The 21,698-nt window shown below is 63.3% G+C and overlaps 1 protein-coding gene across 1 annotated transcript in view; it reads right to left on the reverse strand.

The window, feature by feature from the left end:
- Positions 1 to 21,698, reverse strand: part of Megf6 (multiple EGF-like-domains 6) — an 81,959-nt gene that overhangs the window by 28,993 nt on the left and 31,268 nt on the right. The window lies entirely within an intron of this gene.

Raw genomic sequence — 21,698 nt, forward strand, 5'->3', positions numbered from 1 at the left:
GGGAGGGAGGGAGGGAGGGGGGGGAGGGAGGACAGGACACTTCCCTGCTGGTTTAAGCCATCTGCTGTGGTTTGCTCAGGGCAGCTCCAGGACAAGTGAGACCCTCCCTTCCCAGGGCTCCCGGTGCCAAACAGGAAGGGTGGCACTGCCACCTCTCTGGGACAGGAGTCCTGGACCTCGCGCTCCTTGGCCTTCCCACCCCACCTCTGGCCAAGTGCCTGAGGGGAAGCAGGTCTGAAGCATGGCTTGTAGACCCAGGGAAGCACAGGAAAGGAGAGGCAGGAGGAAGGGTTGACCCTGACCTCCTGGCCTGGGGGTGGGGGCAGACTCTGCCCACAGCTGGGTAGGCAGTCAGAGGCCAGGGGGAGCCCAAGGCTGTGACTCTTGCAGGGGTCCTGTTGCTCCTTCTGCTCACCCGTGATTTCCCTCAGTACCAGGGCCTGGGTCCCAGGGGAAGTGGCAGGGTGTAAACTGGAGGGCCCGGAAGAGCCTTGCCTGGGGCCCTGTGCCCAGATCCCACCCTGGGAATGTCGGATGTGCAGGGGCTCGGGGTGCCTTGGCCTCTCCCTGCTCTCTAGGCCCACGTCTGCCACGCTGCGGGGCAGGGAGGCCCAGGCAGAGATGGACGCAGGTGGAACAGAATACAGGGAGGCGAGGACGCCTGTGTGTGGCTCCAGGCGAAGACTTTATCGGCACCAGACACCTACGGCACCCCCTGTCCCCCAGGAGAGCTCCAAAGGAGCCCCCTCTGTGGCCTGGGGCTCAGGCACGGCAAAGGCACTGAAGTACCAGGGGGTCCCTGAGCACGTGGAGCGACTCCAGTGACTGGCCAGGAGCCACTGACCGGCGGGGAGGAGGACACCACTTGGGCATAGGCAGAGGTGAGGGCCATGTCGGGGCACCGGAGTCCACACCCAGCACGCAGGCCAACCTTTATCAGCCAGCCCTACTAACGAGAGCCAAAGTCCCAGGCCAGAGGATTGGGGCAGGCAGCTGAGGGTTGCACCCAGCAGAAGACAGATGCTCAATGCTCTGCCAAGGTGCCTTGAGCAAAAGGGGCCACAGCAGCTCTGACTCCTGGCAGACCACCTCCCAGCAAGCCAGGGCCTGGTCACCCCTCAGGGGGGACTGACACGCGGACCCCAACTCCTTACCCCCAACGCTGCTGCATGGAGGTTGGGTGTCTGCTCCGCATGGTAGCATCTGCGATGGGATGTACACAGGGGTAACAGAAGCACTGCCATGGTTTTCAGTACCCACCCCCATTTGCTGTGTGCCAGAGGAAGTGTCTAGACCTACTGGGTGGGTTCAAGGCTGAACCCTTCACCCCAAGAACCCAGTCCTGGCTATTGGCCAGGTGCCCTCCCGCTGGGGTCCCTCCAGTCCCGAGAGCCTTTGTAGACGTGTTTGAAAGCAGCCCTGGCTGCCCCGTCCCACAGGGAGCCCCGACATCTCCAAGGATCCAGGAAGGGCTGAGCACACAACCAGGGCTTTGACAGCGACCCGAGGAGACGCGGGACAGTGCGGCTGACGAAGAGCACCCCAAAGATGTCTGTGTGCATCTTCCCAGAGCCTTGCTTAGCAGAGGAGACCTTACAAATAAGATCAAGAGTTGGGGGACTGTCCTGGATTATCCAGGTGTGCCTTGCAAGGGGGAGACAGAAGATCCGCCTCAGAGTCAGAGTCGGGGACATGAGGATGAAGCAGAGGTTGGAGCCGCAAGATGCGGAGAGGCCGGCTTGGACGGAAGAGGAGGCAGAGAGCCCAGGAATGCAGGCGGCCTCCCATGCCGGAGCCTCCCGAGGGCAGACCCTGACCTCCAGGGCTGTCCAGGGTAATAAGTCTGCCTTTAGGGCAATGTGCAACAGCAGCCACAAGACACAAATGCAGCCCACAGGGCTGTTTGTCTCCGGAGTCTTCTCCAGACTCAGCAAATTACAAGTCCTAGGACAGCAGCCCCCCACTTCCCAGCCGGGCTCCCGGCCCAGCTTAGAGTCCCCTGTGCCCACCAGGAGGCCCACAGCCGCTGCCCGCCCCTCCCAACACATCTGGAAGCTGGGTTCCCAGGTCCACCTGCCCTGGGTTCGTTCCCAGGACCACTGTCCCCAAGCCTGCAGTGAGCCCTCCCCACACACAAAGCGGCCCGGCTAAGCATGGGCAACGCCAGCGGCAATGCCCTCCCGCCGCCACAAGGGGGCCTGAGCCCCAGGCAGAGCGGGCACCCCAGGGCGGGCTGAGTGAGGGATGGGGGCCATGCCTTCTTTGCTTTCCAAGAGCTGGTCTTCATTTCCGGGTAACACCTGGTAGGGGGCAAACCCACTCCAGCCCCAGCCCCTAGGGCACAGCCTGGGGCACCCGGGAGGGGCCGTGTGGCTGGGAGCAAAGCGCTGGCAGGGCCGTCTTAAGGAACAGCCAGGCCCGGGATTCGCAGGGATGCCCCGGGCTCCCGATCGCCCCTCAGCTGTGCCTGGAGACCACCGGCAGGCGGAAGACGGGAGCAGCAGCGGCACACGCTGGCCCTGTCAGCCCTGTGCCAACCCTGGCCGGGTCTTCTGGGAGCCCTGCGTCTCCCAAGTGGGTGCCACTCAGGAGGCTGGGGCCGCCTTTACCCTCACCCACTGCCAGCACGAACAGCCAGATGGATAGGGGGCCCGGCCCACAGCCAACGCTGCCGCTGCGGAAACCACCCCAAAGGCCCCTTGAAGACTGCCCAGGTTCCAAAAAACCAGAGACCCCTGGACACCGGCCAGCAAGCTCTGCTCTGCTGGCACCTAGTGGGCTCCGCCCTGACCCCCCCACCCCAGGAAGCCCCCACACCACACCAGGGCCCTTCCCTCCCAGGGCCTGCCCCTCCCAGTCCTTCTGAAGGCCTTGGGCGGGTGGGGCACGGCGGCCCAGCCCACTGACCTCCATGCACACAGCCTTCAGTGCCCCCCCCATGCGGTGCCACACCAGCCTGGGTGTCAGCAGAAGGCTGTCCTGGGTTGGAGGGGATCTGGGTCCAGGTGGTGGAGTGACCACACCAGGAGAGGCAGCTATCCTCCAGGCATGAGGGAGATTATCCCCCAGGGGAAGCTCAGGGGACCCCCCCTGGGGTTCAGGGGTGACTCAATGGAAACCAAACACACCACCCCCCTCCTCACATTCCTGAGGGTCCCCAGCTCCAGGCAGCCTCGTGGAGGGGGGCTAGCCCAGTGCTGGCACCAGATGCCAGCAGCAGAGGGACAGGGTGGACCCAGGACACAATGGGGGCCCCTGCACCCCGAAGCTACAGGAGTCCCGAGTCCAGGGCTTCTCAGGAACCCAGTGGCCAGGTCCATGGAGGCTGGCGGTGAGCAGGCAGGAAGGACAGCCACACCCCCACACGTGGTCCCAAAGGGCCAAGCCTCTTGGGACCCAGGAGAGGGGCTCCAGCTTCAGAAACCCCTGGGCCAACTCCAGCCTGACCCGTGACCTGACCCCAAGCTGCTGGCATAGAAGGCAGGGGACATCCCTGAGACCGGAGCAGAAAGATACAGGCACATGCACACACATACATATACATGCATGTATGTACATGCACACACACAGGCGTACACAACCTTCCTAAGATCAACACATTGCAGCCAGCCCCGGAGGGACGATGTCTGCTTCCTGGGGACACCCTGGCTCTGTCCCAGAGCTGGGGGCTGCGTGCCTGGTGCTGTGCAGAGTCTGCTCCCTCCAGTCCCCGCTGTCAAGCGGCCTGGCACAAACTTTGCAAAAAGGAAACAAAGGGAAATCTGTTGGGGAGGGAGCTCCCTGGGGCCCGCCCGCCCCTGCTCACCCAGAGCCCACCTGGCCTCTGGTCACCGGTGCTCACGGAGTAGCCAGCCTGGCCCAGGTGGCACGGGTAGCAGTTTCTCCACAGGTAGCGGTAGTGTGTGCCCGCGACGCTCACCAGGTTCCCCAGGAACCCCAGCCACCAGAGGGCAGCCAGCCAGCCGCGGCCCCAGGACACCTCCATGCCTGGTCTGCAGATCCGTGGGGCAGCTGCAGCAGACGGAGCTCAGACACCAGTGCTCAGCTTGGTATTCCCAGGCCAGCCCAGCCACAAGATCAGCTCAGCTCCCCCGAGCCGCTGGGCCCCTTTTATGTTCTCAGCTTTCCCTCCGCCCCCTGCAGGTAAAAGCCAAATCCTCAGACTCCCCGCCTCTGGCCCCGCCCCGCTGCCCCCAGGGGGCTGAGCTGCTCCCGCCAAGGCCCCGCCCCGCGCATTCCAGCGCACAGGCTCACCACGGACCCAGATCCATCCAGACAGACTGAGACCCACTCAAAAGCCCAGGCAACCCTCCCGCGTACACACACACGTGTGCACAAACAGACCCACGGGTGCAACCACCCACTCAGGGCGCAGACAGACGCACAGCTTCCAACAGCCAGAGGCGCACACAGACACACTGGTGCGTGCAAACATCTGCGCAGACACACATGCACAAACACGAGCTCCCCCGCCAACACAGAAGAGAAACCAAAGCAGAGACGCTATCCTGGCCAGGCGGGGAGGCCCTGCAGGGGAGGCCTGGGGGAAGATGTGGGCACATGAGAGGCCACAGCACGGAGTGGGAAGCCCGAAGGCCGTGGGCCCCCCCACCCCCGCCGGCACTACCCACCCTGGGCTGTACCTGGTCTCTGCAAGAGGCCGCCTGAGAGCATGCGGGACAGGGCTGGAGAGCAGGGAGGACTTGTCAGCCAAGGCAGGATCGGGCTGCAGGGGTTTGGCAAGGGCACAGCCTACCGTGCATACGGTCACACACACATATCTCCATGCACACCTAAAGTATGGTGTGTGCGGAGGTTTGTGAAGTCCCAATTCCTTGGAACAACCACTAATCTGTGTTTACCAAGGGGAATATCAGGAAGGTGAAATGTGTTTTGGAGAGGGAGGGAGGGAGGGAGGGAGGGAGTTCCGAGAGGGGCAGAGGAATGGAGAGTTCAGGAAGGGTGGGCGAATGGAGTCCTGATATCCACTGCAGAAGTGTAAAGATGGAACCAGGGAACTGGAAGGGAGGGTTGGGGTTGGGAGAGATGGGGGAGAGCAATGGATCAAGAGACAGGAGCACACAAATCCATACAACCTCACGGCAGGCAACAGGGAAAGCAGCCTTTGGGGGGGCAGGGGCTGTGCCCCTGGGAAAGCCCACACTTAGCCATCGCAGCTTGCCTTGCAGGATTCCAGCTTGGGAAGGAGACCCCTGAGACCTCCACCCCCTCTCAACTCCCTCCTCCACTTCCACTGGGGGGTGCCACCTTCCCTCCCTCTTCCTAAGGCCGCACAAGGTACGAGAGCGGTGCCCAGAAAGCTGGGGTGCAGGGCAGACGGCAGGGTAACCCACGGCAACGATCTGTCTCAGGGACCAACCTGGTGTTGGCTGAAGGCACCCTGGGCACTAGGCTGACCGCTGGGAGGGAGGGGACACGGAGGGGACACATGCCTGCCCACAACTGTTCCGGGAAGTTTCCACCATGTGTCCCCAAAAGCAGCAACAACATCCCAGAAGCACATACTGTCCCCTGAAAATGGAGGCTGTCTCCCCTCGTAAGACTCTAGAAAGGCAGTGGGCAGAGGGCACGTGACAGGGGGCCACTTCGGCCACACAGGCCAGGAGGATGGACCTGTGCTGCCGGGTCACATAGCACCTAGCACAGGACAGTACCCAAGGGGAACCTGTGAATGGTGGAGAATGAGACCCACAGCCAGAGCTGACCAGTGCCCAGTGGGTGCTGGACACACCAGCCTCTTGCCACAACCCATCTCGGAGGTATGAACGCGGAGCCTGAGACATCTTCAGGTACTATCTTTTAAGACAACGGCTCAAGAGAACTCCTAGCTCCAGCAACTCCAGAGAGACCCTGCCCCCAGATGCCCACTCACCAGATGTGGCAGAGGGCCGCCTCTGATGGCCAGTGTAGTCTTGACACTTGGGCAGAGAGAGGCGGCCTCACCCAGGCCCTGATCATCCACCTGCCCACCTGCTCTCCAGAGCCCGGCCAGGCCCAGCAGCACCCTGCAGTGCACACATGCCTTCCTGGGGCCTGCGTGCCAAGCCAGCCCTTTGTCCTGTCTTTCCTTAGTGGTGCACTCCTATTGACTCCAAGTGCTTGCTTTGGGGAGTCCCCAGAGCCCACCCTGGATTTGGAACCTGTCTGGATCACAACTTCCATTGGGCGGCAAGCAGCCCCTGGCCAGCAGGGCTTTTAACCAACAGCTTTCAGGAAGGGGACGGGGGAGGCGGCTTGTGTGAGATGCCAGGGGCCAGCTAGGCCAGGCTGGTGGAGGTCAGGGCTAACGGCAGCCCCCTCTCAAGGAGGCGCGGACGCAAGAGCTCCAACGCGTCCTCACCAACCAGTGGTGGGCTGGTGATCCCGCCATCATCGTCGTTCTGGGGAGAAGCCAGCCTCACGTTCAAGGTGACACTGAGTTCCTGCTCAGACCCCCACTTGGACACACACCCTCTGGGACCAGGCCCTAGAAGGAAGAGGAGCCCAAGACAAGAGATCTAGCCTTGTATTTCCTACTGTCCCCCAAGTCTTGCCCACCCTGGAAAAGGCCTTGTCTGGGAGGAGGAGGGCAGGCACTGGAGTCCAGACCCCGCCCACCCAAGGCCCCAGACTCTGGAGGCGAGGTGGGCCAGGTGACCAGCGGGGTTCTAGTAGGAAGAAGAACAGTGAGGCATCTTGCTAATCACCTTTATATGGAAGTGAAATGGCCACATGCGGTGCTTTGCTCACCAGGACACTCAAAAATCACCCTCACCTATGTCTCTTCTTTTCCTGTGGCTATGTTATCTGAGAGGAGCTTGTGCCTTGCATGAATGGCTCGTTTGCTACTCTACCCAACAGAGCTGTTCTTCCCCACGCCCAAGACCCAGCCGTGGAACTTCTCTCTGACTCAGTTTCCCTGCTCTGAAGCACGGTGTGGCCATAAAAGGCCCTCCCTCCTATGGGCAGAGTGCTTGACCCCGAGTTCAGGAGAGCCAGCAGGTGCTGGTGGCCAGGCTGGGGAGGATGAGCCCGCAGTGCCTCTGCCGTGAGGCCTGTGTCAGCGGCAAGGGTCGTGAACGCCTGTGGAGCGGGAGGACCCCTGGTGTGGGCCCGGTCTGCAGCCAGCACCTCCCACCACCACCCCCTCGGGCTCCAGGCCCTCCAAATCCAAACTGGGACCCACTCTGGCCCTCTTGTCCCACCCCCTTCCACCAACTCCAGCTCCCGTCCCCGCCAGAGTGGGGCCCGACACTTCCACGTCCTCCGTCCCCCTTGGCCTGGCCCAGGAACTCAGGTGTGGCCCCGAGGGGCAGCAGCCACCATGCGGGAGGCCAGCGGCAGTCCATGAAGCCATGCCGCTGTCCCCCGCCAGTGCCGCCGAGGACATCAGGCCCATGGCTGTGGGGTCTGGACGCCGTTGGGGAAATGCCTTCCTGATGCTGAGACGCAGCTGGGCGCCTCTGCCCGCCGGAATGTCTGTGTCAGCAGAAGGGGCCGTCCCCCCACACGGCCCGGGCGGCCAGCGGGCTGGTACAGGGGCTCAGAGCTAGCCTCGCCCCTGGGGAGCCCCGGGCTCGGGACTGCAGAGCGGAACTGCACTTTTCTGGAGTCAGTGGGCGCTGGGAGAGCGGAACAAGGCCTAGCTGACCCCTGCTCTGCAGGATGACTCTTCAAAGGGCCAGCCAGGCTGCGCAGGCTGAACACACACTAGCACTGGGCGTGGGGTGGCTACAGAGGAGCGCACGAGGCCCGCAGGCATTTCTGTCTCACACCTCCCCTCTCAGGCGCCTAGGGGCCTGGTGGGGAACCCGCCGGAGGACCCAGGAGGCTCCTGTCCACACCACTCATGTGGCCCCCTGAGGGCGCCCCCACAGGGCCAGGCCCTGACCGGAACCTCTCATCTGGCACCTGGGGAGAACAAAGTCCACTGAAGACTGTCGGGTGGAGGTATGCGAGCAACAGCCAAGGTCCCTGAGGGGCTAACGTGCCCCTGGCGCGTGCCCCGGGCACAAAGGGAGGTGTGCCCAGGTGCCTGCCATGTGGGGCCAGGCTGGGCCTAAGCGACCTTAGACCAAGTTGAGGTTGGCTGGGAGCTGGTGGCCCGCTGTAACCCTAGCTACTCAGGAGGCTGAGATCTGACCATCATGGTCCAAAGCCAGCCTGGGCAGGAAAGCCCATGAGATTCTTATTTCCAGTTAACCAGCAAAAGTGGAAATGTGGGCCAGGCGGCAGTGGCTCACGCCTATAATCCTAGCTACACAGGAGGCTGAGATCTGAGGATTGCTGTTCAAAGCCAGCCTGGGGGAAGGAATGTCCAGGAGACTCATCTCCAGTGAACCACCAGAAAACCAGAAGTGGCGCTGTGGATCAAGATAGTAGAGTGCTAGCCTTGAGCAAAAAAAAGCTCAGGCACAGCACCCAGGTCCTGACTTCAAGCCCCACAACCAACAACAGCAAAAAGTAAACAACGAGATGTACAAGTCGTTATGTGGAAAAACAAACTTTACAACTTTGGTGGGAGTGGGGAGGATTGGGTTGGGGGCGGGGGGGGGGGCGGAGGGAGGATGGGAAGCGATGGGAAGGGGAAACAAAGGAGGAGGCTACAATGCTTGATAAGAAATGTACTCATTATCTTGCCCATGTAATTGTAAGCCCTCTGTACAGTATTTTCACAATTAAAAAAAAGTAAAGATGTGGCTCAAGTGGTAGAGCACCATCCTTGAGAGAAAAAAAAAACCCAAGCAAGCATGCAAGGTCCTGAGTTCGAGCCCCAGTCCCAGCACCAGAAAATGAAGTTGGGTGTACCAGCAGGCCTTTGCCTGGACCGTGGGTCTCAGGCATCATCATGTGGGCAGATGAGGGCTGACAGGTCGGGCTGCAGTAGAAAAGCAGTGTGGGGCTGAAGGGGGGGCTGTCCGCAGGCTCCACCAGATGCGCACCTGCCCGGTCCCCAGCTGCAGGAAAGGAGGCCAGGAAGATGCAGGAACCTGCCCGAAAGGAGGAGCTAAGGCCTCTATGCCAAAGAGCCCTGCTGCCCATGAACCGCTTGCCATGAACCTGCCTGGCTCCTCTGACCCTTGACCTCCAGAGCGGGACATGAGTTTGCAGGGTGAAGTCAAACACAGCCCAGCTCACTTCCTCACAGAGCCTGGCCTCCCGAACTTTCCTCCCAACCACCTCTGCTGAATGGAGGCCTGCGGTTTATTTGGGGAGTGGAGAGCACTGGCCTGGGCCTGGCCTCACAGTGCACGGGGCCGGGGCCTGGCCTCACAGTGCACGCGGCCGGCTCAGCTCCCAGAGCCGCTCAGAGCCCACCTCCTGGTAAACCCATTACCGTCTCTGCTCCTCACCCGAGCCGAGGAAGGAAAATGAAAACCAGGGCTGTCCCCATTGGTCCAGCTGCCATTCCAGCAGCTGCAGCTGCTCCTGGCAGGGGCCGGCAGAAAGAAGGGAGCCCCCACCCCTCACAGCCTCAGCCGCAGCCACGAGACAAGCCTGGACGTCCAGCACTGACCCACAGCCTCCTCCAGAAACCAGGCCGCTAGGGGCGCTGAACCCCAGCACGGCCCCCGGGCTGTGTCCAGGAGGCGGCACCGTGGGCTAGTCCTGGAACTGCATGGGGGCCACGGAACACGTGTGCACACGTGTGTGCATGCAACCTGCCTTGCGGGGGCAGCTGCTGCTTGCTTTCTCTCCCTTGTGGCTGTTCATGCTCAGGACCAGGAGCCTCAAATGCAGATGGGGTTCCCCCCCACAACAAGGGAAGTAGCCCTCCTACCCTACGGGAGGCCAGCCACCTCCTGGGGACACAAGAGCTGCCAAGGAGGAGGCGGAGAGCACCAGCCGCGCCCTGGCCCTCTAGTTCTCACCCAGAGGACAGGCTGGGCGGAGGCCGGGCGGAGCCACCTTTGGAGGTGACATCTTCAGGGCCATGAGGAGACAGGCTTGGGGAGGGCCCAGGGCAGGTGCAGGTTGCTGGGTAGAGGTGCCAGGGGCCTCACCGGTCCCTCGTTCCACTGCCCTCTCCCTCTCCCTGCCATGAGCCGGCAGCTCCTGACTGTACCCCGAGCCCAGCCCATGTTCGCTCTGCCTCCAAGGGAACCCTTCGTGTTGCCGAGGGGCCTGAGGGGACCCCCGCACCCCACCCCTGCCTTGGGTGCCCACGCCCTGCCCTCAGACCTTCCTTGCTGGATGATGCTCAGGTCCCCTGTGTCCTCCCCCTCTCCCTCCCTGCTTCCAGTCACACTCTTTCATCTGCCCCTCCCAGGAGGAAGGAAGCTCCGCCTTCCCACTCACCCCTCCTCCAGACTCCGGCAAAGCCTGGCGGGGTGGCCGGGGTCTGGGCCCACTTCTGACCAGCTTCGGGAAGAGGCAGAGCACAGCAGGAAGGGGGCCACGGGGCTGGTGGGCAGCAAGTGCAGCCATACCTCTCTCAGCACAGCAGAGATGAGTCCCAGCGAAGATGGGTCCCAGACATGAGGACCTGGCTAGGAGGCCAGAGCTCAGGACAGAGGCTAGACTGGACAAGCAGAAATGCATGGGGACAGAGGACAGAAACAAAGAAAGAGTGGAGGAGAACAGGTGAGAGGGGCAGGCTGAGCAGAGGCCTCCCCGCCCTGCCTGGCCTCCCCGCCCTGCCCTGCCCTGTCCAGGACCTGGCTGAGGGACAGGCCCTGTGCGTTGGCCCTGGCTAGAAGACCTGTTAGGGATAGATGTTGCTCCAGACACAAGTGCTGGACCAGTGTGCCCTCTTGAGGCGTCCTGGGGTCCCTTAGGTGGTCAGCCATTGTCCCCCAGCTCCCCACCAATCGCCCATCTCCTCAGGAGGAGCTCTGGACCATGCAGGGATTCGGAACCACCAAGGTCCCAGGAAGACAGGTGTCTGGGCTGCCCTCTCCCCCATCCAGGAGGCCCCAGGCCTGCCACAGAAACATCTAGAACCAGGGAAAGACCTTTCCTGTACGGTCCAGAGCTGTCCTCCTTGGGGCTGCTGACCCAGTGGGGCCAGGGTGACCTGGGGTTCACTGTACAAGTGCTCCCTCCCTCCCTCCCGCTCCACATTCCTGAGGCTGACCTTTGCGGCCTCATCTGTCCTTGGGGGCACTCGGCCCCAGGCGGGCCCCAGGGTCACTTCCAGGCCTTTCGAGCCTCTGCACGTTATTTCTCACTGAAGGACCTACACAGGCCCTTCTGCCGTCAGGAGGGTCCCAACTGCAGGCGCAGAGGCGGCCTGTCCCGCACACCCTCCGGGAATCTCCCCATGTCCTCCCCTGAGGGGACAGGGCAGGCTGGCGGGGCAGGCCTTTTGTCCTGCCACTCGGCTGGCTCTGACAGCTGGCCTTGATGGCTGTTGGTCTCTTGCCTTGGCCTCAAGCAAGGCTACACCTGCCAGAATTCGCTCGCTAGAGGAAAGAACGCAAGCCAGCACCGGGAAACGAGAGCTTTCAACTCTCAGCACCTCTGACGGAGGAGGCCTCTGGCCACAGATGCCTGGACGTTCACAGCCAGGTTTCCCTGCCCACATCCAGAGGACACTGGCCCTGGATGGTCCAGGTTCTAAGCAGGGCAGGAATGCAGCAAACACGGTCCTTATCATCTCGTGCACAAGTCAACTTCCCAAAAGGCCCTGTCTCTCAGTTTCACCAGGCTGGGGATTCGAACCTAGAACCTGAGAGGACCTCATCACCAGCCTTCACACAGCTGGCCAGAGAAGGAAGAGAGCGAACGAGGAGCCCCGGGAACACAGGACCAGGACCAGACAGCCCAGGACTAAACACCGCAGCTGGGCACAACGCCAGGTGGGGGCCCCGAGCAAGGGGGGGCCCACAAGCCTCCAGACTTGGCCACGGGGCTCCCCCCAGCCACCCCTGCTGGGCCTCTGCAGCCATCGCAGCCCCTCTCTGGGCCCCGAGCTCACTTTCTAGTGGGAGCCACAGCACCACCCCACACAAGATCCTTCAACACAAATCACAGCCAACCGCCGCTCCCTGGTCCGTGGGGGGCAGGCTACCCCAGGTCCTTCAACACAAATCACAGTCAACCGCCGCTCCCTGGTCCGTGGGGGGCAGGCTACCCCAGGAAGGCCGCCAGCCGCCTGAGAGCCCATGGGGACGGGTTCTCTGGGGAAGGTGAGAGAAAGTTCCACCAAGGGCTTCCTCAGGTGCAAACACACGCGCGCGCGCACACACACACACACACACACGCCCAGCCACCTCCGGTGCCAGGCACCTGCCCCGGGCACCAGGCCAGGGGTCTGATGAGTGCCACTTCCCCCTCCCCGTGCACCAGCACAGCTGGCTTGGGTCAGCCAGCTGTCAAGCCGGGCTTCCTAACCAGGGCTGTAAGTCACTTCCCACGTTCCTCCCCTCCCTGGGGACAGCAGCAGGACCTGGCGGCTCCCCCAGCATGGAGGCCAAGTGAGGGAGTGTGACAGAGACGGGACTGGAGCCACAGTGACAGCTGAGGGCAGGCGGGGCCGGGCTCCTGGGAACGGTGGGGACTGGTCTCCTGGGGTGACCACACAGGCCTCTCACAGACACTCGGCCCTGTCTTGGAAGGCCGCGTCTCCCCAGGGAACAGCTGTCCCCTCCCCTGGAGGAAGCCCTGCCCGGTCCCCACGCTGTCCCCGCCAGCCTCCCCCTTTCCCAGGCTCCTTCCTTATCTCCTGTCATAAGCATGGTCAGCTGGAGCAGGAACTGCAGGACGGTCTCGGGGCAGACTCGCACCCCCGCGTGGGGAAGCCGGCCTTCGGGAGGCCGGCCCAGCCATGGAGACCCTCTGGGTCCTCATACTTCTCCCAAGGAGATCCCTGGCTCTTCTGCCTGGCAGCTGACTTCCCAGAATGGGGCAGAGCGACTCTCCTCAACACTACATCCTTCAGGCCCAGCCAGCACTTGCTTAGTGTGAACATTCAATCTGTGTGTGTGTGTGTGTGTGTGTATGCATGTGTGTGTGTGAGATGTGCATGTGTGTGTAGTCAAACATGAGGCCAATGAAAGAAGCTAACAGCCTTCAGTATCAGACACGAGGTAGGCCGACCAGCCCGTCCCGCCTCCCACGACCCAGGACTCCAGGCATTTGGCTGGATGACACCCGGGCCCGGCAGCAAGCAGCCCTTGGATGCCCACACTTGGCACACTCCTGATGGCAGAAGGACCTGTGTAGGTTCAGGCTGACACTAGGACTTGAACTCAGGGCCTGGGTGCTATGCTTTTTCTGGTTAAGGCTGGTGCTCTACCACTTGAGCCACAGCTACACTTCTGGCTTGTTGCTGGTTAAGTGGAGATGAGAGTTTCATGGTTTTTCCTGCCTGTGCTAGTTTTGAACCTCAACCCTCAGATCTCAGCCTCCTGAGCAGCTAGGCTTACAGGCATGAGCCTCCGGCGTGCGGCTGTCTGACTCTATGCTATGGATGGGAGTGTTTTCACTCGGGACTGAACTCTAAATCAAGGGTCAGTGGGGGAGAGAGCAACGTGAGGGAAGCTTGGAGCCTCACACAGATGTGCCTCAGGCCTGGAGGGAGAGTTCTGCTCCCCAAACCCTGGGGGAAGGGAAGGCCAGGGAGGGCAGGGACCCGGGCCAGGCCGCCCAGGTCCGCATGCAGGAGGCGGCACCGCTTCTCTCCACCACCGTCCGCCTCTGATGCCGGCCTTGGCGCTGCCACCTGCAGCATTTCTGCCACAAGGCCCTGGATCCTCCAGGAGGCCTTGAAAGGCAAAAGCAGCATTTGTCCCACTTTCTAGATGAGGAGACTGGACTAGTCACTCAAAGCCACGCAGCCAGGACCTGAGGGGGGTTCTAGCCCTGCTCCTCCAGCCCGGCTCTCAGGGACACAGAAGTCTGGCTCGAGAGGGATCTCTTTAGAGAGACTTACACAGAAAATAAAATGAGTCTGAGGTCCTGGGGCATGGTACCCAGAAATAAGCCTGCATTTGTTTCCCAAACTGGGCTTCCCACACACAAGTCTCAGGCCCACCTGACCAGGGTCAGGAGAGCACGGGGCTACAGCTGCCCAACCCAGCGGAGCAGACTAGGCTCTGGCTGTAAGACTCCCTCCCAGAGCATGACACACGCCGGCCTGGACAGGGTCCTGAGAGCAGGGCCAAGGCCAAGGTAGCTCAGGCCAGGCTCACGTGCCAGAGCTGTTTTATAGCACCGATTCATCACCCGGAGCGGTTTCTGGGCTCACCCCACCGTCACCCGGGTGCGCAACGCCCCACGTGTGAGCCAGCAAAGCCGTCCTTCCCCCCGGGATCTGTGCGCGCCTGCGCCCTCGGCCACGCCCCGAGAGCAACTGTCTTTCACCCCTGCCCCACAGCCGAGATTCTGGGGCGGTCGGGCTGGCGGAGACAGAGCAAACACAGGCTCCTGGCTCTCGGCAGTGCCCCTCCCCTGACATGGCTATTCAGAGCTCCAGTTATCCCCAACACGCAGAGGCCGAGGCCAGGGTTGGGCCGGGAGCGGGGCCGGAGGCTGTGCTTCAGGGAGGGGACCTAGGCTGGTCCCTGGTGGGGACACTGTGGTAATCTGGCCCACGCCCTGCCTCCAGCCACTCCTTCCGCCGGGTGTCAAAGGGACGCTCAGCAGAGACCCCAGCCATGCGTGAAGCGGCACCAACACAGGACCCCACTCCTTCCTCCCCAGCGTCCAGGAGCCAAACAAGACCCCCCCTCTCCCCCCAGCACACACACCAGACAGAGACATGCAGGCAGGCTGGGAAGAGGGCAGCTCCCTCTGGAGCCCCGTTAGCCTGCAGCAGGGAGCCTGTCCCGGTCCTGACACCACCTGCCCAGGACTGCCGCTATGGAGCCCACACCGCCCATCCCAGGCTGGCGGAAAAGCAGGGAAGGCCGAACCTGGGCTTGGCCCCGCCCACCTCCCCAGAGCAGCAGATCCACGTCTGAAGGGAGCCAAGGCTCAGGGTCACAGGGAGCACTGTCTGCCCCCCACCACCGCCCTTCCAGGGTACCAGTGACTTCGAGTGTGGCCTCAGTGCAGGGCCTCCTCCCCCCACCCCCCCCACCGGGGCGGGGAGAGCTGCTTCCCCACAGCACGAGATACAGGGTGGACCAGCAGGAGAAGGGCAGCTGGACAGGCAGACACCGGCAGAGAGAGATCAGCAGACCAGGCCGGGCACGCAGGCACATGGGGGATGGCATACACTCCATCCAGGCGGCCCCAGGCCCCAGCAGGAATGCCAGCAAGGAAGTGCAGTTTCAGATCAGGATCAGGTCCCCTGGGCCAGCCCCAGCCTGGAGGGGCATGGGGCCGGGAACTCCAGCTCCACACACGCGCGCGTGCACACACACACACCCGTTAGGGGGGTGTGCTGCGGGCAGGTGGTACTTGGCTGGGTCAGGCTAACATGGAGGAGATGACCCAGCTCCCGAGGAGCCTGCCCAGGGCCAGGCCTGAGCTAGGGCCCTGCAGTCATTCCATGCACCGGTTTACATCAATCTCTTCCTCAGAGGAGGGAAGGTAAGGAGCATGGCCGGGTTCCATGGCTGGAAGCCCCCCCCTTCCATCGGTCATAATCCAGGCCAGGCTGGGCCCACTGGGGCTCTTGTAACCAAACACACCGTGGTGACACCAGGCTGGGAGGATGGGCCGCTCTCCCGTGAAGACGTGAAATCAATGAGCAGCCATCTCCATGGTGGAGGTCCAGCGGGGCATTCTGGCCCCAAACCAGGACCCAAATCTTGGCTGGCAAGAAGCCCTGGAGGGGGCAGGGGGCGGCTGGAGAACCCACATGCAGAGATCGCACTCAACCCCCCGAGTGGACTGGCGGGAGGGGGGCACAGGCACCACCCCTCACCCTGACCTGCACCAGCCACCCGCCCCCTGGGCACTGACCCTCCAGCCTGAGGCGTGAGGCTCCTCGGACCTGACTGGCCGTGGAGGGGCACTGGCCCAGGACTGCCCCACAACTGGCCACAGTGGCCCGGTACGTTCTAGCAACGGGCCGCTCAACTTGGACCCGAGGGCATAACCCCCTTCCCACTACCACCTACACACCTGCGGTCTGCATTTACCATGTCCTGGCTCGAGCCTCGGGGGGCTCTGTCACCCCTGTGAAGCCCAATTCACAGGAGAAACCATGGCAAAGACCAGGCTGAATTGGGGGTTCCAGGACCTGACAGTCTACACAGGGGGTGCCAGCTCCTCACCGAGCCCAGAACCCTGAGTTTCCCCCTTACCCAGGGGGTCCCCAGAGCCTGGGGTGTAAGCAGCTCCTTCTCCTCTGCGCCGGCCTCCTAGGCCACAAGAACATACCAGAAGGAAGCACACAGACATCCCTGTTTCCCACAGACCCTTGCTCCTCTGAACCCCCAGTCCATTAGTCCAGCCTCCCACCCTGTGGTACAGCTCCCAGCCGGACAGCTGCACGGCTAGAGACAGTGCTGAGCTGTGCTAAAGATATCGTAGGCGGCCAGATGTCAGTGACCGTCTGAGGGGGAAGCAGAGCAGAGGCCCCCGTCTGCTGGCAGAGGGGAGGGGGCAGGGCGTCCAGAGGAGGCAAAGGAGGGGGCGAGGGAGGTGTGGGCAGCACAGGCTCCGATGCCCTCCTGCCTCCTCCCGGCCCCCATCCCATCTGTTCCCGTCTGTCTCCAGGCATCCTCGGGCTGTGTGCCCTGTTGGGCAGAGTTGTGGGGGCCAGGCTGGTGAGCGTGTCTAGCCCCAGGCCCCTGAGAGGCGGGTTGGCTCCATCTGCTAGCTCAGGCCTCCACTGCCCACCCTCCCGCCTGCCTCCTCCTGGGACGAGCCCCCGGGACAGTCCTACCTCGGCAGGTCTTGCCGTCACCCCCCAGGTGGCCGCCGGGCGGACAGCAGCAGTAGGAGCCCCCCACCGTGTTGTGGCATGCGCCCTCACAGCCCCCATTGTCAAAGGCACACTGGTCTACGTCTGCGGAGAGAAGCAGGGGTGAGCACCCGGCTCCCCAGGCCACTGGGGACACTGCCAGCAGGCCAGAGTCCCTCCTGAGCACCCCGAGGACACGCTGCAGGCTGCCAGCCAGCGTCTGGGCAGCTCGGCCCCCTCCCCACGGAAGGCTGGCCAGCCCCATTCCCCGTCCACTGGATGGCACAGAGCCAGGCCTCTCCACTGTGGGAGCAGGGTCACCCACGCCATCACCACCACCATCACCCTCACAGCGGCCTGGGATCTGCCCGGCGCTCCACTCTGTAGCTCCTATTCACTGGTCTGCCGGGATCAGCTGGCACTGACCCAGCCAGTCGGGGCTGGAGGGATGAGGGCTCCAGCAGGGAGGGCCAGGCTGCCCTCAGACACTCCGGTCTGGCATCTCTACCCACCGCGCCTGCCGAACGACCCCTCCCGAGGTCCAAGGGGTGCCAAGTAAGCGTCCCTGCCCTCAACTCTCAGGACCGCAGGCCATAGCTCTGGCTCTTCGTGGGTGGACAGGAAGTGTGAGCCACAGCTCTGGCTCTCCCTGTGAATGTGAGACCGAGCAGGCTCAGGGCGAGCGAGGGTGTTGACCTGCCACCCGCACACACGGCCAGCTGCCTGCCCACCTCCCACCGCCGGAAGGCAGGCCAGCCCCAAAGCTCCAGCACTTCTCCGCACCAGCTTGGCTAAGAGCCTTCAGTGTGGCCACTGTCCCTTAAGAAAAGCCACGGCCCAAACTACAGGCCAGCTGCTTCTAGACAGCTGGCCTGCAGCTGGCAGCCCCGCCCCAGGGGTCAACAGTGGGGATTTTCCAGGAATGCCGCGAGTTACGCAGGGCGAAGCAGGCACCGGCACACAGGGAGGTCAGACCTGGGGTCCCCCGTCTGCTGGCTTGGTAGGCCAGCATATGAGATGTGTGCACAGCTCCTGGGAGGCAGGCGGCCATGCAGGTGTGCCACAGACTAAGACGTCTCTCATGCTGGCACCGGCAGCCCTGGGTCCCCCGGGCCCCTGCCCGCCCCATGGGCGCTGGGCCTCCACCCCACAGAGCCTCATCTCGGGGGACACCAAACAGGAGGGGCCGCTGCAGCCTGGAGCTCCAGGGTTTCTGTGTGCCCCTGAGCTGGCAGGGCACAGGAGGCTGGGGGCTGGGGCTGGTAGTCAGGTGGTCACTCAATATGGACAGTCCCCTACTCCTGGGCCTAGTTCCTACATGCTATGTCTGTCTCCCCGCATCCCCCCTCCCAGGCTGGGTACCCCAGCCTTGTGACGTGTCTAAGAGCCGGGACTGCACCTCACTAAGACTGGGGGTCCAGGCCCATGTCCGGCCAAGGTCCACCATCCAGACAGCTAGACGGAAGCCATCTGGAGGCCACGGAAATCCTCAGTGCACAAGCACCTCTAGGACAGAAGCCAGGACTGCCGCCCGAGCCTCTCTCAGACACTGGCAGCCTTCGGCCGGGCCGGGGAGCAGGGGAGAGCCGGCGGGCCCCCTCTGGCCGGACAGGGGAGTGTGTGGCTGTCTGGTAAGAGGTAGGGACTTCAGGGCAAGGCGGTCAGAGCTCAGGCACCTGATGGGTGGGGCCCAAGGGCCTGTTTAAAGTGGCTCCCACACACGCCTGAGATCATCTCCCCCCCCACAAGGGCACGTCCTGCTCCTGGCCTGGCCCCCCGTACAGCACCGGGCTGCAGAGGGCAGACTTCTGTCTTCAACCCAGCTACTACAGCTCCGAGTGGAGCCCTAACCAGGAAATCAACAGAAGCCAGTGGTTTTGAAGGAGGGTGTCTCATGCACGAACATTTGCCTGGGAACAAGAACTGTCATGACCTATTCCTCCAAACCCCGTCCACCTCACACAGAAAACATGTGTGTGAGCAGGTCGGCCCAGAAGCTGCCCATCCAGCCTCGGCTGGCCTGGCCCGGGAGCGTGGGGGGGTGGGGGGGATACGGTTCTGGGACAACGCGAGGAGGGCAGCCCCAGTGCTAGCCCCAGTGCTCCCCCCCCCCCGGGGCCTCTACTTCCTCTCTGCTACCTAAACTCTCTGCAGCTGTGGGGAAAAGAAAAAAAGAAGACAACCTGAGCAGCCCTCCTCATTTTGCCTTGTCCTGGCGCCCCCCTCCCCCCACCCCGGTGACACACGGCTCCCATCACCCCCCAGATCAGCATTAGGCAGATAGTGAAGGCAGCCCTGGTGGTGCTCCAGTCACGTGACGCGTGCAGAAAGGGAGAGGGCGGGTGGTGAGCGTCTGTGGGTGCTGGGTGTGGATGTTACCGGGCAGAGCTGAGAACACTCCAGGACATGAGGCGAGAAAGCACAACACTCAGCTGGGCAGCTCCAGCCAGTGGTGCCAGCCCCCTGGCACTCCTGACCCCAGCCTACCAGACTCTTCTACATTTACACAAGGCTGGGAGCCCACACAGGTGACAGAGCAGGTTCCAAGAAGCACAGAGCCAGGGCTAAGCAGCCAGTGTGGGCCAGCACGGCACGGGCCCCGGGGCGGCTGCATGCTTTGCCTGCTCAGCATCGTGAATCATGTGGGCTGAAGCTAGGGTAGTGACAGGACCCCAAAGGGGCTGCTGGGGGGCGGATCTCCACCAGGAGCAGCTCCAGCCAAGTGCCGAGAGGGAGGGCTCACAGCCACATGTGTGCATCTGCATCTGCTCAAGTCCCTCAGGAGCAGAGTGGCAGTGTCACCCACGCGGCCTCTCCGCCAGCCGTGGGGACCTTCCCTCACTGATGCTGTCCCCAAGGCTTGTTCCCGCTTGTCACTCCCCAAATGACCTGCAGCAGCAGCGGCGGCGGCGGCAGCACAGCCTGCCCAGACCAGGAGACCTGGTCCCACTTCCTCATGAACCCCTGCCCTCCAGACCTACCATCCTGCAGGAGTCCGGAGCTGCTCAAGAGGGATGGATGGGGGTGGAGAAACTGGGGGGGGGGACCTGGATCCCTAGCAGCAACTGCCTGCTGCACGGGAGATCTACCTGCTGCAGCCCCTGCCCACGGGGCTCATCCCCACCCCATGCCACAGGAGACCTACCTGCCACAGGCAGAGAACGGGCCTCACCCACCCCACACCGGAGGTGAGACCAGGAGAGCCAAGTGCTGTCTGCAGCCCCGAGGGGACAGCATCCCATGGTGGCCACAATGCCCCCGAGTGGACGTCACCCTGGGGTGGTCCTGGTGCTCCTCTGTCCCACCCACTCCGACATCCCCCTGAGCAGACGTCGCCCCACAGTGGTCTCCGTGCACACCCCCTGCCCTGGACAGGACGATGGCACGGCCTCCCAGCCCCTCCCCAGCCGCAGCACAGAGCTGGCTGCAGTGCAGTCTCTATGCCTGTCCCACCCCCGCGCCACCCCCTCCCCGGGGGACACAGACACGCAGTCACACGGAAAGCCCCGGGGTTGGGCCATTCTGGAAGGGCAGTGGGGCTCAGGCCCAGGATGGAGCCCAGGAAGGGTGGAAGAACTGGAAAGGAAGCCCAGGCATTCAGCTTGGACAGGGAGGTCTCAGCGTGGGGAGTGGTCCGCAGGACACAGGTGACCCCCTGCCCCACTGCTGGCTCCCCTGGCCCGGTCTGCATAGCTGCTTTGCACGCCAGGCCCAGCAGGGTCCCCACGAAGGGGCTGAGGCCGTCAGTGGACAGAGCAGAGGCCTAAGTCCTCTCCACACCCCAGGCCCTGCCTGAGGGCCAGTGCCCGGCCGGGCCTCCGCGCCCACCCCAAGACAGATCCAGGAGCCACGTGGCAGTGTCCACGGGAGGTGACATGGTGACACTGAGACAGCCCACACCCTCAGTGTAGGAGACACTGCCTGGGAGTCTTCTGGAAGAAGCAGAATGGGGAACCCTCCACAGCCCGGCCCTGAGAAAGAGCTGACCGAGAGGAGAGGCCGGTCCTCACTGCAGAGCCTGGGGCAGCCACAGGGGCCGCCGGGCCCTGGTCTCAGCCGAGGTCTGTGGGTGCCTTGACCGTGCCCCCCCCCCCGACCAGAGGCCTCAGGCTGCTGCCTGTCAGGAGCCTGATGTACAGGCCTTGCCTGCCTGAGGGGCCAAGAACCATCCCCCACCCCACCCCCCCTTTCTTGCTGCCAGGTGTCACCTGGACAGGCCAGGGCTGCTCCCTAAATCTCAGCCAGAGGGTTGATGAAAACCAGCTGGACCGGAGTCAGACACCTAGGGCTCCAGAGAGCAGAGGACAGGGGCTGAAGATACGGGAGCTTCCCGAGAGCCCTGAGCCGGGGGCCGGGGGCTACCAAGCCCTCTTCTAGGAGTGTGCCCTGTGGTGCCCAACTGCAGACAGTGTGACTGGGGGGGGCGCCAGGAGCTCCCCTAGGACAGGGCTCCCACAGGATGGATGCATGGTGGGAAGGGGGGCCTCCTCCTCCTCCTCCCCCTCCTTTTCTGCTCCCTCCTACCTCCCCAGGAATGTTCCTCCGCAGGAATGTTCTGCCTCAGAGCCCGGTGCGCCCCTCCTGCGCCGAGGGGCTGCGGGCCGCGGGGCTCCCTGTGCGGGCTTGCTCTGCAGCTCACACCCTGGCTGGATGGGCTCAGGGGCTCCTGCAGGTGGTGCAGTCACAATCATTTCCTCTTCCTGGGCACCCTACCAAATTCGGGGGGCAGGCACTGGCTCCCAGGGAACAGGCAAGGGCGGTAGGACTCTGCCCAGGCAGTGGGGACCCAGGAAGTGCTGGTGACGGTTGTTGTGCAGCTCTGGGCCTGGAGCCTCGCGGGTCAGCCAGTGCAGGGCTCTCGAGGCAGCCCGCGGGGAAGGTGGAGCGGCGGAGCCAT

Source organism: Dipodomys ordii, unplaced genomic scaffold, assembly GCF_000151885.1.
Source record: "Dipodomys ordii isolate 6190 unplaced genomic scaffold, Dord_2.0 Scaffold6, whole genome shotgun sequence".
In the NCBI taxonomy this organism is placed as follows: Eukaryota; Metazoa; Chordata; class Mammalia; order Rodentia; family Heteromyidae; genus Dipodomys; species Dipodomys ordii.